We start from the raw sequence: 15531 nt of genomic DNA on the forward strand, positions 1-15531 counted from the left end.
ATCCACTTAATCTTTTGATTAAAATTTCCCGAGTTTCAGCTCTGTGCCAGACCCTGTGCTGGGCTGTGTAGAGGGTATTAAATATTAGGAAGACATGGTCCTGTCTTGATTTGTAGGAAGATAAAGCATTCACAGAGCTCACCAGAAGGCAGTGTAAATGCCTTAGAAGTGTTGGAAGCAAAGTCGAGAGGGGCAAGGAGAGAGCTTTTGTGGCTGGTGGTTGAGGAAAAATTCAAAGAAAGAGCATCTGAGCAGGGCCTTTGAGTGTAGGATTTCAGAAGGTGGAGATGGGTAAAAGCTGCAGGCAGAAGGAACATTATGAGCAGAAGTAGGGGGATGGGAAATAAATCCTAAAACTTGCGTGGGGAAACCAAGATATTCAGTTTGATTGCAGTGATGTCATAATAGTAACAATATCTGACATTTATTTATGCCTGGTTTTATGCTTTATGTATTTTATCTCATCCTAACCTCCCAACAACACATAAGGTAGGTACTGCTAATACTCTCATTTCATGGATGGGAAAGCAGAGGCTCAGATAATTTACCCAAGGCCAAAGCACTACTAGGTTGGGCTCTGACTCTGGAGCCAGACTATTCCCCCTCCAAGATGTATGTGGGAGGAAGTGAGAAATAAGATTGGGGATGTTATTTGGCAGGTCATATTAAATTGGGCCTTAAATGTCAAAACTCAATTTGGAGTTTTGTGGAGTTTTGTGGAGTTTTGTGGAGTTTTGTGGAGCTGCTGAAGATTATTGAACAGGTAAGCCATCCAATTAAAGCCAACCTTTAGGAAGATTAATATGGTGGTTGGAGGTGAGCTAGATTGGAGAGAACAGAAACAAAAGAAGAAAGACCAAGTAGGGGGGTGAATGCAAGTGGGGGATGAAAATTCAAACATAGAGTGGAGCAGTGAGAATGGGACATAAATTGTTGTGGGAGTCATTTCAGAAGTAGATTTCTGTAAGGCTTGGTCGCTTGGTGAAGTAGAGAGTTAAGGAAAGAGTGGACAGTGACTCCAAGGCATCAAGCTGAATCCTGAGGAGGTGGCAGCAACATGGACAAGCACAAGGAGGCAAGAAGAGCTAGTTAAAGATGGCTCCCTTAGGTTGGTCAGTGGAGTTGGTGAGACTATACTGGACTACATTTTGGTGGTCATGCACAATAGACAGGGGAGATACTGGTCTGGAACACTGGAATGAGGTTAGGGCTGAGGGTATAGATTTGGGAATCCTTCACAGTAAAGCCAGGAAAGAGCCCACTCATGGAGAGAGAGAGGAAACAGAGGAAAAGAGGGGGCCAAGAGGGTACCTAGATAGAACCTTTGGGAGGAACTGGAGGAAAACAAGTCACAGAAGTAGGGCATCAGTTAGAAGGGAGACTGAGGGGACATTACAAAAGCCAATGGAGGAAATTTTCAAGGCAGAAGGATGGTCAATAGTGTCATGTACTGTGGAAAATCAAAGAGAAAGAGGATTGAGTGCTTTGGCAACTAAGTGGGTCACTGTATCTAACACTAGAGAACGAGATAAATACTTTATGGCACATGCATATGGTGGAATATTCTGTGGACATGAAAAAACCCAGGTTTTCTAAGAATATTAAAGGATTTGGCAAAGTGCTTATAATATAATTAAAGGATTTGGCAAAGTGCTTATAGTATAATGTTAAACAATAAATAAATAAATAAAATAAGATTGAGAGAAAGGCCACAAACTATATATAACATGATCCTAAATTCATTTAGTCTTTATACCTTTTCTACATGAATAGAATATTAACATATACTGGAGTGTTTTCCTCTGTTTTCTGCCAGGCTCTTCTGCTCTTGTTGAGCTAAGCAGGGTTGTAGGCAGAGCTGAGAATTGGAAGGAGTTCAAAAGACTGGATTGCTTGGTATTGGAAAGGGCTTGGAGCTACTTGCATGAAGGATCAGTGAAGATCAGGAAGAGGGCAGGAAGAGGCAAGAGTGAAAGGGTGGTGAAGAAGGCAGATGAGTCCAGGTAGGGCAAAGAGCTTGAGAGTGAGTCAGAGAAGAGAGGCATGGCTTGAGTTAGTGAGACTTGGAGGAGACATAGAGGTCTTCAGATTTTTGTGCTGATGTTTACCATGTCTCAAACAATGTGATTCCTTGTGTAGTTTATTTGAAAAACTGAAGCAAAAATTGAAATTCATTTTTTTACCAGTTGCTGATATTTTTATTTATTTTTTATTAACATCTTTATTGGAGTATAATTGCTTTAATTTTTTTTTTAAGTTTTTGGCTGCACCCCACGGCATGTGGGATCTTAGTTCCCCAACCAGGGATTGAACCCGTGCCTCCTGCATTGGAAAGCAGAGTCTTAACCACTGGACCTCCGGGGAAGTCCCGAAATTCATTTTTAATGACTTTTTGGATGTTGTATAGATTAATCTTCTTTTCTAAAAAAAGCATTTAATGATGGAAAATTTCCAAACATTCACAAAAGTAGAGAAAATATTTTAATGAACCTGATTCACCCATCACTCAGCTTCAACAATTATTAGTACATGGCCAATCTGTTTCACCTGTACCCCCACATGCTCCTCCCACTCCATTACTTTGAAGCAGTCATATCATCTATAAATATTTCAACAGGTATCTCTAAAATACATGTTCTTCAAACATAAACAAAAACATTATCATACTTAGAAACCACCAATAATTCCTTAGATTACCAAATATTCACAGTTCACAGTTTCTCAATTGTCTTATAATAATTTTTTTTAGTTTATTTAAATTGGGATCCATAGTTCACACATTGCAATTGCTTACTCTAGCTCATAAATCTTTTTGAAACTACAGGTTCCCCCTTCACTTCTCCTATTGTTCCTTGAATTTTTTTTCTTGAAGGAATCTACAGTATGGATTTTGCTGATGATATCCCCATGGTGGTATCATTTACTGTGTCCTTCTGTCCCTTGTATATCATGTAAATTAATAGTTTTATCTGGGTGGTTTTTATTTTCTTCTTTATATCTTTCCACATTTTTCCAAGTTTTCTACTCATCACTCCTTACTTTTATATTCAGAACTTAGGAAGTTAAAAAAATGTTCTTTAAGGTGGCTTTAGTAAAAAGCTTTCTTAAAAGGATGGAATTAGATGTTGGTGAAACAATGGTGAAATCTTAATAAAGTCTGTTGTTTGTTAATTACATCAACACTAATTTCTTGGTTTTGATAAGTACTATGTTTATATAAAATGTCAACATTTGGAGAAGATGGGTAAAGTGTGTATGGAAACATTTTTCACAATTTTTGCAACTTTTTCTTAAGCCTGAATTTCTTTCAAAATAACAAAGTTAAAACATCGAAAGAGGCATTTTCAGTGGAGAAATAGAGATTGAAGCTAGATTTTAGGGAGTTAAATAAAGGGAAGAAAGGAAAGAGTTCATTGGCAACATCCGGCCATTAAAAAATGTAAAGAAATTAAGAAGTAGCTCAAGGGAGTAGCAAGATTATGAAACAAAATTTTAAAATTTTGCTTTTCAGCCTTGAGGAGACCTGAGCTTGCAGGCAAGAAAGCCTGAAGAGTTTGAAGACACAAAAAGTAAATCAGATCATTTGTATTTGTCTGACTTTTCTGTAATAAAAGTATTTTTTAATAAATCAGATAATTGATGTTAAAATGAGAGATAGGATCTAGAGCAGAGAAGGGTTTGCCTGGACAAGGAAATAAAATCATCTCTTCCTCTGAAATAGGAGAAATTTAGGAGAAGATGGTTGTGGACAGAGAGAAATTCTAGGAGGGAAACAGAATTGAGATAGCATATACCTGAAGATTTTTACTTCACAGGAGAATGAAAATGACATTCTCAGATGAAAGTGAGAGACATGGGGATAAACTGGAGACTTGTGGAACCTAGAAAATTCTTTGCAGAGGCTGAGAAAGAAGCAACAGGAAGCCAATTTCAGGTGGATAACTGTGAAAGCAGGGAGGGCCCAGATGTCGTTGGGGAGTGGTAATACTTAGCAGATCCTGTGGAATAGTTGTGATACTTTCTCTAGCAAAACTTGGCAGCTCTAGAGTGAGCAGATGGCCAGTGACCTAGAGTATGGGTTGGTGTTGGGCGCATTGGCAGGTAAAATGGCCGACGGGGCCAACGATGTTAGCAAGGGCAGCACTGAATGGCTGGAGGCCAAGATCTCTGTGGTAGACTTGCCTGTCCCTGGTCATCATGCCACTGACCTTGATATATAGAGTTCTTGGAAATTCTTCATCTAGCCAAGGGATACAGTTATTTCAGGAAAGGCCAAGTCATAAAATTACAGAGCCAGGGTTTACCTTTTTTTGTAGGTTGTTCCACCTTTGCATCTCTGTTCTTTCTGGATAAGCCACCAGTGAGTATTAATGGCTCCACAAAGATGAGTCTCCCATCTCCTCTGTGGCTTTACCCACTGTCTGAGATTCTTGGCACTGATTACTTCCTCAGGTGGGTAGAATGGGCATTTCTGCCCAGCAATTTTCAATCACTAAGGTTGGTTCTTTGAGTTTTGAGGTGGGTTCTGGGAACAACTGACCAATGACCCAAAAAGCCACCTCTACTCACTCCTCAGGTAGAAGAGCATCCTACACATGTGACCATTGCTTCTAGTCCTCTCAGGAGGTGACTTTGGGGAATCATTCCTCATGAAAAAGTGAAGAAGTAACTTGAATTCAGGAACATGGTTCCAAAAAGATGGTGTATTTTACTTTGCTAGAGTTGTCATAACCAAGTACAAGTTGGGTGGCTTAAACAGAAATTTATTGTCTCACAGGCTAAAAGCCCAAGATCAAGGTGTTGACAGGATTGGTTCCTTCTGAGGGCTGTGCAGGAAGAATCTGTTCTAGGCCTCTCTCCTTGGTCTGTCGATGGCCATCTTTTCCCTATTTCTCTTCATGCCGTCTTCCCTGTATGTGTGTCTGTACCAGTGACCAAATTTCCCCTTTTTATAAAGACACCAGTCACATCAGATTAGGGCCCATCCTAATAACCTTGTCCTAACTTAACTAATTACATCTGCAATGACGCTATTCCAAATGAGGTCATATTCTGAGGTACCAGGGGTTAGGACATCAACTTGTGAATTGGGGAGGGGCACAATTCAAACCATAATAGATGGATTGGAACCCTCCCTTTTTTCTCTCTCCCTAGCCACCTCCCTTCTGTAGGCCCTCATGACCCACTGCCTGGGGTACAGAAATTGTTTCCCATGATTCCTTGTCTCCTGTCCCTCAACTCCTGCCCACCTTGCATATGGTTGTCAAATTCATTTTTCTAGAATTCTCACTTTTATCGTGATTCCTGATTAGATCCCATCCATGGTCCATTGCCTAAGAAAGTGGTTCCAAAACTTTCCAGTTTGGCAGAGTCATGTGGCAAGTTTAAAGAAATGTAACTTCTTGGGCTCAACTCTCTTAACATTCTGATTTATAAGATCTGGCATTTTTTTAAAGATCTCCAGATAATTTTAATCATCAGATTGACTGATTTAGAGAAGAGATTCAAATTCTTCACAATCTGACTGAAGTTTACTCTCCAACTTCACAATCCTCTAGAATCCTCTGTCTATTTACCGGGCTCCAAAAGTGCTCACAATCCTGCCCTAATATATCTTCATGTTGTACCACCTGAGGAGGTTCTCCCTCCCAGCCTATTTCTCCAACCTGCTTTAGTCCTTCTCAAGTCCCACCTTTTCTTTAACGTCTCCATATGACTCTGTCTTACTGTTACCTCCCCTTTCTTGACCTCCTATATCTTCTTGTCTGTGTTACTCACTAGGCAGAGAGCTCTACCATGTGAAGGTTCATAGATCACAGAAGGCCAGGGATGAGAGGGTCCTAGAGAACACATGTCTTAAAGGTCCTCAGAGTTCAGAGGAAGAAACGGAGGCCCCTACTATGATATGCTCAGGGACACACAGTGGTAGAAACAGGAAATGTTTCAGGGTGTGACTCCAAACAAGAGGACTGAATAAAACCCTTAGACTTCATATCCTTTTCCCTACTACACACAACCAGGAAATTATTGACTCTGATAGGGAACTGGAGCCAATATATTCTCTGCAGAGACTGAGGCAAAGAGGCTCTGGAGTCGAGAACTTAGGGCACGGCAGGGGGCAGAGCAGAACACCATACTGAGAAGAGTACCACTGAGTGAGAGTCTACATATTCAGCAGGCTCCCCCATCATCAGAAATACCTAAAGCAAAAAACGGAATCATTTCTTTCTTTTTCTTTTTTTTTTTTTTAACATCTTTATTGGAGTATAGTAGCTTTACAACGGGGTGTTAGTTTCTGCTTTATAACAAAGTGAATCAGTTATACATATACATATGTTCCCATAACTCTTCCCTCTTGCATCTCCCTCCCTCCCACCCTCCCTATCCCACCACTCTAGGTAGTCACAAAGCACCGAGCTGATCTCCCTGGGCTATGCGGCTGCTTCTCACTAGCTATCTATTTTATGTTTGGTAGTGTATATGTGTCCATGCCACTATCACTTTTTCACAGCTTACCCTTCCCCCACCCCTTATCCTCAAGTCCATTCTCTAGTAGGTCTGCATCTTGATTCACGTCTTACCCCGAGGTGGTTCTGACCATTTTTTTTCTTTTTCATTTTTAGATTCCATATATATGTGTTAGCATATGGTATTTGTCTTTCTCTTTCTGAATTACTTCACTCTATATGACAGTCTAGGTCCATCCACCTCACTACAAATAACTCAGTTTCATTCCTTTTCATGGCTGAGTAATATTCCATTGTATATATGTGCCACATCTTCTTTATCCATTCATCTGTTGGTGGGCACTTAGGTTGCTTCCATGCCCTGGCTATTGTAAATAGAGCTGCAATAAATATTTTGGTACATGAATCTTTTTGAATTATGGTTTTCTTAGGGCATATGCCCAGTAGTGGGATTGCTGGGTCATATGGTAGTTCTATTTTTAGTTTTTTAAGGAACCTCCATACTGTTCTCCGTAGTGGCTGTATCAATTTACATTCCCACCAACAGTGCAAAAGGGTTCCCTTTTCTCCACACCCTCTCCAACATTTATTGTTTCTAGATTTTTTGATGATGGCCATTCTGACCATTGTGACATGATATCTCATTGTAGTTTTGATTTGCATTTCTCTAATGATTAATGACGTTGAGCATTCTTTCATGTGTTTGTTGGCAGTCTTTATATCTTCTTTGGAGAAATGTCAATTTAGGTCATGTGCCCATTTTTGGATTGGGTTATTTGTTTTTTTTATATTGAGCTGCATGAGTTGCTTTTATGTTTTGGAGATTAATCCTTTGTCAGTTACTTCATTTGCAAATATTTTCTCCCATTCTGAGGGTTGTCTTTTCGTCTTGTTTATGGTTTCCTTTGCTGTGCAAAAGCTTTTAAGTTTCATTAAGTCCCATTTGTTTTTATTTCCATTTCTCTAGGAGTTGGGTCAGAAAGGATCTTGCTGTGATTTATGTCATAGAGTGTTCTGCCTATGTTTCCTCTAAGAGTTTGATGTCTGGCCTTACACTTAGGTCTTTAATCCATTTTGAGTTTATTTTTGGGGATGGTGTTACGGAGTGTTCTAATTTCATTCTTTGATATGTAGCTGTCCAGTTTTCCCAGAACCACTTACTGAAGAGGTTGTCTTTTCTCCACTGTATATTCTTGCCTCCTTTATCAAAGATAAGGTGACCATATGTGTGTGGGTTTATCTCTGGGCTTTCTATCCTGTTCCATTGATCTATCTTTCTGTTTTTGTGCCAGTACCGTACTGTCTTGATTACTGTAGCTTTGTAGTATAGTCTGAATTCAGGGAGCCTGATTCATCCAGCTCTGTTCTTCATTCTCAAGATTGCTTTGGCTATTCGGGGTCTTTTGTGTTTCCATACAAATTGTGAAAGTTTTTGTTCTAGTACTGTGAAAAAATGCCAGTGGTAGTTTGATAGGGATTGCATTGAATCTGTAGATTTCTTTGGGTAGTAGAGTCATTTTCGCAATGTTAATTCTTCCAATCCAAGAACATGGTATATCTCTCCATCTATTTGTATCACCTTTAATTTCTTTCATCAGTGTCTTATAATTTTCTGCATACAGGTCTTTTGTCTCCTTAGGTAGGTTTATTCCTAGATATTTTTTTCTTTTTGTTGCAATGGTAAATGGGAATTTTTTCTTAATTTCACATCATTAGTGTATAGGAATGCAAGTGATTTCTGTTCTTTAATTGTGTATCCTGCTACGTTACCACATTCTTTGGTTAGCTCTAGTAGTTTTCTGGTAGCACCTTTAGGATTCTCTATGGATAGTATCATGTCATGTGCAAAGAGTGACAGCTTTACTTCTTCTTTTCCGATTTGTATTCCTTTTATTTCTTTTTCTTCTCTGATTGCTGTGGCTAAAACTTCCAAAACTAAGTTAAATAATAGTGGTGAGAGTGGGCAACCTTGTCTTTTTCCTTATCTTAGTGGAAATGGTTTCAGATTATCACCATTGAGGATGATGTTGGCTGTGGGTTTGTCATATATGGCCTGTATTTTGTTGAGGAAAGTTCCCTCTATGTCTACTTTCTGGAAGGGTTTTATCATAAATGGGTGTTGAATTTTGTCAAAAGATTTCTCTGCATCTATTGAGATGATCATATGGTTCTTCTCCTTCAATTTGTTAATATGGTGTATCACAATTGATTTGCGTATACTGAAGAACCCTTGCAATCCTGGGATAAACCCCACTTGATCATAGTGTATGATCCTTTTAATGTGCTGTTGGTTTCTCTTTGCTAGTATTTTGTTGAGGATTTTTGCATCTATATTCATCAGTGATATTGCCCTGTAATTTTCTTTCTTTGTGACGTCTTTGGCTGGTTTTGGTGTCAGGAGTGATGGTGGCCTCGTAGAATGAGTTTGGGAGTGTTCCTCTCTCTGCTATATTTTGGAAGAATTTGAGAAGGATAGGTGTTAGCTCTTCTCTAAATGTTTGATAGAATTTGCCTGTGAAGACATCTGGTCCTGGGCTTTTGTTTGTTGGAAGATTTTTGATCACAGTTTCAATTTCAGTGCTTGTGATTGGTCTGTTCATATTTTCTATTTCTTCCTGGTTCTGTCTCGGAAGGTTGTGCATTTCTAAGAATTTGTCCATTTCTTCCAGGTTGTCCATTTTATTGGCATAGAGTTGCTTGTAGTAATCTCTCTCATGATCCTTTTTTTTTTTTTTTTTTTTTTTTGAGGTACGTGGACCTCTCACTGTTGTGGCCTCTCCCATTGTGAAGCACAGGCTCCGGATGCGCAGGCTCAGCGGCCACGGCTCACCGGCCCAGCCTCTCTGCGGCATGTGGGATCTTCCCGGACCAGGGCACGAACCCGTGTCCCCTGCATCGGCAGGCAGACTCTCAACAACTGTGCCACCAGGGAAGCCCTCTCATGATCCTTTTTATTTCTGCAGTGTCAGTGGTTACTTCTACTTTCATTTCTAATTCTATTGACTTGAGTCTCCCTTTTTCTCTGGATAAGTCTGGGTAATGGTTTATCAATTTTGTTTATGTTCTCAAAGAACAAGCTTTTAGTTTCATTGATCTTTGCTATCATTTCCTTCATTTCTTTTTCATTTATTTCTGATCTCATCTTTATGATTTCTTTCGTTCAGTTAACTTTGGCGGTTTTTTGTTCTTCTTTCTCTAATTGCTTTAGGTGTAAGTTTAGGTTATTTATTTAAGATGTTTCTTGTTTCTTAAGGTAGGATTGTATTGGTATAAACTTCTCTCATAGAACTGCTTTTGCTGCATCCCATAGATTTTGCGTCATTGTGTGTTCATTGTCATTTGTTTCCAGGTATTTTTTGATTTCCTCTTTGATTTCTTCAGTGATCACTTGGTTATTAAGTAGTGTGTTGTTTGGCCTCCATGTGTTTGTATTTCTTACGGATATTTTCCTGTAATTGATATCTAGTCGCATAACGTTGTGGTCGGAAAAGATACTTGATATGATTTCAATTTTCTTAAATTTACCAAGGCTTGATTTGTGACCCAAGATATGATCTATTCTGGAGAATGTTCCATGAGCACTTGAGAAAAATGTGTATTCTGTTGTTTTTGGATGGAATGTCCTATAAATATCAATTAAGTCTATCTTGTTTAATGTATCATTTAAAGCTTGTGTTTCCTTATTTATATTCATTTTGGATGATCTGTCCATGGGTGAAAGTGGGGTGTTAAAGTCCCCTACTATGATTGTGTTACTGTCAATTTCCCCTTTTATGGCTGTTAGTATTTGCCTTATGTACTGAGGTGCTCCTATGTTGGGTGCATAAATATTTACAATTGTTATATCTTCTTCTTGGGTTGATCCCTTCATCATTATTTAGTGTCCTTCTTTGTATCTTGTAATAGTCTTTGTTTTAAAGTCCATTTTGTCTGATATGAGAATTGCTACTCCAGCTTTCTTTTGATTTCCATTTGCATGGAATATCTTTTTCCATCCCCTCACTTACAGTCTGTATGTGTCCCTAGGTCTGAAGTGGGTCTCCTGTAGAGAGCACATGTATGGGTCTTGTTTTTGTATCCATCTAGCCAATCTATGTCTTTTGGTTGGATCATTTAATCCATTTACACTTAAGGTAATTATCAATATGTATGTTCCTATTACCATTTTCTTAATTGTTTTGGGTTTATTATTGTAGGTCTTTTCCTTCTCTTGTGTTTCCTGCCTAGAGAAGTTCCTTTAGCCTTTGTTGTAAAACTGGGTTGGTGGTGCTGAATTCTCTTAGCTTTTGCTTGTCTGTGAAACTTTTAATTTCTCCATCAAATCTCAATGAGATCCTTGCTGGGTAGAGTAATCTTGGTTGTACGTTTTTCTCCTTCATCACTTTAAATATGTCCTGCCACTCCCTTCTGGCTTGCAGAGTTTCTGCTGAAAGTTCAGCTGTTAACCTTATGGGGATTCCTTTGTGTGTTATTTGCTGTTCTTCCTGTACTACTTTTAATATTTGTTCTTTGTATTTAATTTTTGATAGTTTGATTAATATGTGCCTTGGTTTGTTTCTCCTTGAAGTTATCCTGTATGGCACTCTCTGTGCTTCCTGGACTTCATTAACTATTTCCTTTCCCATGTTAGGGAAGTTTTCAACTATAATCTCTTCAAATATTTTCTCAGTCCCTTTGTTTTTCTCTTCTTCTTCTGGGACCCTTATAATTCAAATGTTGGTGCGTTTAATCTTGTCCCAGAGGTCTCTGAGACTGTCCTCAATTCTTTTCATTCTTTTTTCTTTATTCTGCTCTGCAGTAGTTATTCCCATTATTTTATCTTCCAGGTCTCTTATCTGTTCTTCTGTCTCAGTTATTCTGCTATTGATCCTCTCTAGAGAATTTTCAATTTCATTTGTTGTGTTGTTCATCATTGGTTGTTTCCTCTTTAGTTCTTCTAGGTCCTTGTAAACATTACTTGTATCTTCTCCATTCTATTTCCAAGGTTTTGGATCATCTTTACTATCATTATTCTGAATTCTTTTTCAGGTAGACTGCCTGTTTCATCTTCATTTGTTAGGTCTGGTGGGTTTTTGCCTTGCTCCTTCATGTGCTGTGTGTTTCTCTGTCTTCTCATTTTGCTTAACTTACTTTGTTTGGAGTCTCCTTTTCACAGGCTGCAGGTTCTTAGTTTCCATTGTTTTTGGTGTCTGTCCCCAGTAGCTAAGTTTGGTTCAGTGGGTTGTGTAGGCTTCCTGGTGGAGGGGACTAGTGCTTGTGTTCTGGTGGATGAGGCTGGATCTTGTCTTTCTGGTGGGCAGGTCCACATCTGGTGGTGTGTTTGGGGGTGTCTGTGGCCTAATTATGATTTTAGGCAGCCTCTGTGCTAATGGATGGTGTTGTGTTCCTGTTTTGCTAGTTGTTTGGCATAGGGTGTCCTGCATTGTAGCTTGCTGGTCGTTGAGTGGAGTTGGGTCTTGGCGTTGAGATGGAGATCTCTGGGAGATTTTCGCTGTTTGATAGTACATGGAGCTGGGAGGTCTCTTGTGGACCAGTGTCCTGAGCTTGGCTCTCCCACCTCAGTGGCACAGCCCTGACGCCTGGCTGGACCAAGAACCTGTCTTCCACACAGCTCAGAATTAAAGGGAGAAAAAGAAAAAGAGAAAGAAAGAAGAATATAAAATAAAATAAAGTAAAATAAAATAGTCATTAATATAAATAATAATTATTAAGAAAAAAATTTTTTTTAAGTAATAGAAAACAAAACAAAGAGAAAATGGACAGACAGAACCTTAGGACAAATTGTAAAAGCAAAGCTATACAGAGAAAATCACACACAGAAGCATATACATATACACTCACAAAAAGAGAAAAAAGGTTAAAAATATATATGTCGTTGCTCCCAAAGTCTACCTCCTCAATTTGGGTTGATTCGTTGTCTATTTAGATATTCCACAGATGCAGGGTACATCTAGTTGTTTGTGGAGATTTAATCTGCTGCTCCTGAGGCTGCTGGGAGAAATTTCCCGTTCTCTTCTTTGTTCGCAGGGCTCCTGGGGTTCAGCTTTGGATTTGGCCCCGCCTCTGTGCGTAAGTTGCCTGAGGCCGTCTGTTCCCCGCCAAGACAGGATGGGGTTAAAGGAGTAGCTGATTAGGGGGCTCCGGCTCACTCAGGCCGAGGGGGTGGCGGAGTATGGAATGCGGGAGAGCCTATGGGGGCAGAGGTCAGTGTGACAATGCAACAGCCTGAGGCGAGCCGTGTGTTCTCCCGGGGAAGTTGTCCCTGGATCACAGGACCCTGGCAGTGGCGGGCTGCACAGGCTCCTGGGAGGGGAAGTGTGGATAGTGACCTGTGACTGCACACAGGCTTCTTGGTGGCTGCAGCAGCTGCCTTAGCGTCTCATGCCTGTCTCTGGTGTCTGCGCTGATAGCTGTAGCTTGCACCCATCTCTGGAGCTCATTTAGTCGATGCTCTGAATCCCTTCTCCTCAGGCACCCTGAAACAATTGTCTCTTGCCTCTTAGGCAGTTCCAGACTTTTCCCCGGACTCCCTGCCGGCTAGCTGTTGCACACTAGCCCCCTTCAGGCTGTGTTCACAGAGTCAACCCCAGTCCTCTTCCTGGGATCTGACCTCCAAAGCCCGAGCCTCAGCTCCCAGCCCCCGCCCGCCCCAGCGGGTGAGCAGACAAGCCTCTCAGGCTGGTGAGTGCTGGTCGACACTGATCTTCTGTGTGGGAATCTCTCCGCTTTGCCCTCCGCACCCCTGTGGCTGCGCTCTCCTCCACGGCTCCGAAGCTTTTCTCCTCCGCCACCCGCAGTCTGGCCGCGAAGGGGCTTCCTAGTGTGTGGAAACCTTTCCTCCTTCACAGCTCCCTCCCACTGGAGTAGGTCCCATCCCTATTCTTTTGTCTCTGTTTTTTCTTTTGCCCTACCCAGGTACGTGGGGGAGTTTCCTGCCTTTTGGGAGGTCTGAGGTCTTCTGCCAGCATTCAGTAGGTGTTTTGTAGGAGTTGTTCCACATGTAGATGTATTTCAGATGTATTTGTGGGGAGGAAGGTGATCTCCACGTCCTACTCCTCCGCCATCTTGAAGGTCTCTCTGCTATTGGAGTCTTAACTTTTATTTTCTCATGGCTGTTTGACCTTCACCTTGAACCAATATCTAGTACAACTCATTTGCTGGGGGGCCCTTGTAAAATGTCATGTCATGATTAAAAACTTAAGCTTTAAAGAAAGACATGCCTGTGTTCTCATCCTGGCTCCCTCTATTACTAGCTCTGTAGCCTTGAGCCTTAAAAGGGTCTTACAGAATATGGGAAGACTTAACCATAGAAATAAAGAAACTAAACAGATGAAAACACAAGGTAGAGGACAAGGAAGGATGTAGCCAAGAAAAGAATTGACCTGATAGACTCTTGATGTGTTTGTATTGAGAAAAGTTTTATATAGTTCTATGTGAGAATTTTGGGGATAAAATTGAGACATAGAAAGATAAGACAATTATTAAATTCAAGAAAAAGAGAAAGCTGTATAAGTAAGGAAATGTTGTCATGCATATTACATGAGTCAGCTGTAAACAGTATTATATTCTAAACATATCATAAATGATAAATATAGATTTAACCAAAAATTGAAATGTAACTATATTGTAAATATTGGGGCAGGATAAATGTGTGTGTGTGTATGTGTGTGTGTGTGCATGCCAGTTATTATATGATTGTGTCTCAGGTTCAAACCCACCCTTCTACATTTTGCCCTGTGATGCTGGGGCTAGAAGTCTGCAAACCACACTTCTCCCTTCCTGAAGTGTGGCTTCTGGCTCCACGTTAGTCGCTCTCAATAGGGGAACAAGAAGAATATTACAGAGCTTCATACTTATACCTTCCTATCTGCTTCCTTTTCTCTCAATATTAATTCATTAAATTATTGAATAAAGATTTATTGAGTGACTGTTGCATGCCAAGCACTGTTCTAGGTGTTTAGGTTTCATCAGTGACAATATTTCTGCCTCCATAGAGCTTATCTTCCAGTAGAGAAAGAGAGATAATAAACAATGTACATAATAGATAAATAAATAAATAACTTAGTGTTGTAGAAAAAAGGAAAGAACAAAGCAAAGTAAGACTGGGAATGCCTGGGTGAAGAGTGTTATAATTTTAAAAAGGGTGGTCAGGGTAGACTTCTTTGGGAAGAAGATATTTGAGTAAACACTTGGCCTTAAAATGAAAGTAGGCTTGGCATGTTCAAGGAACAGTCCAGAGGCCAGTGTGGTTGGACTGAAGGGAGAGAGGATGAAAGGGAGAGAAAGCTGAAATTTAAGCTTTTTTTTTTTTTTTTGCTAACATTAAGTAATTATCTAAAAAAATGTAAATCAACTTTTTTTAGTAATTCATACACCAATGAATATAAAAGTACATGTGGAAAGCATTGACATAAGACATTATTTTAACATCAAAAACAGAGTCACCTAAACTGGCACTGGACTCCCTCCCGGCTAGCTGTGATAAGGGATAAGGGAACTCGAGGTGAGGAGGGTTTGGGCAGAAGATTGCTTTTCTTTGTTTTAAGTGGTATACAATCTTTTCACTTTTTAAACCATGAATATGTAAATTTTATACAAATAAAAATTAAATTTAAAAATATGAATTACAAATGGCAATATGGATCCTGAATTGGATCCTGGAACAGAAAAATGACATTAGAGGAAAAGCTGGTGAAATCTGAATAAAGCCTATTCAATCATAATGTACTAATATTATTTTCTTAGTTTTGGCAAATGTATCATGTACTGTAAAATGTTAGGGGAAATTGGTTGAGAGGTATATGGTAATTCTCTGTATTATCTTTGCAACTTTTCTGTACTTCTAAAATTGTTCCATAATAAAAAGTTTATTTTAAAAAAATTTTGGAACAAACAGAAAACTATCAGGTGGTAAGATCTTACCCTTTCCTTTCTTCCAACTCCCAGACCTGCACTCTTTTTTGGGTTTGAGCAGCGGGTTGTTTACCTAGCAGGAGGACATGATTTACCCATGGACCTGGGCTAATCCCCAGATGGAGGGAAAAAGGCCAGTAGGGAAGACTTT

This window comes from Grampus griseus, assembly GCF_964374135.1.
Source record: "Grampus griseus genome assembly, chromosome: 15".
Taxonomy (NCBI): Eukaryota; Metazoa; Chordata; class Mammalia; order Artiodactyla; family Delphinidae; genus Grampus; species Grampus griseus.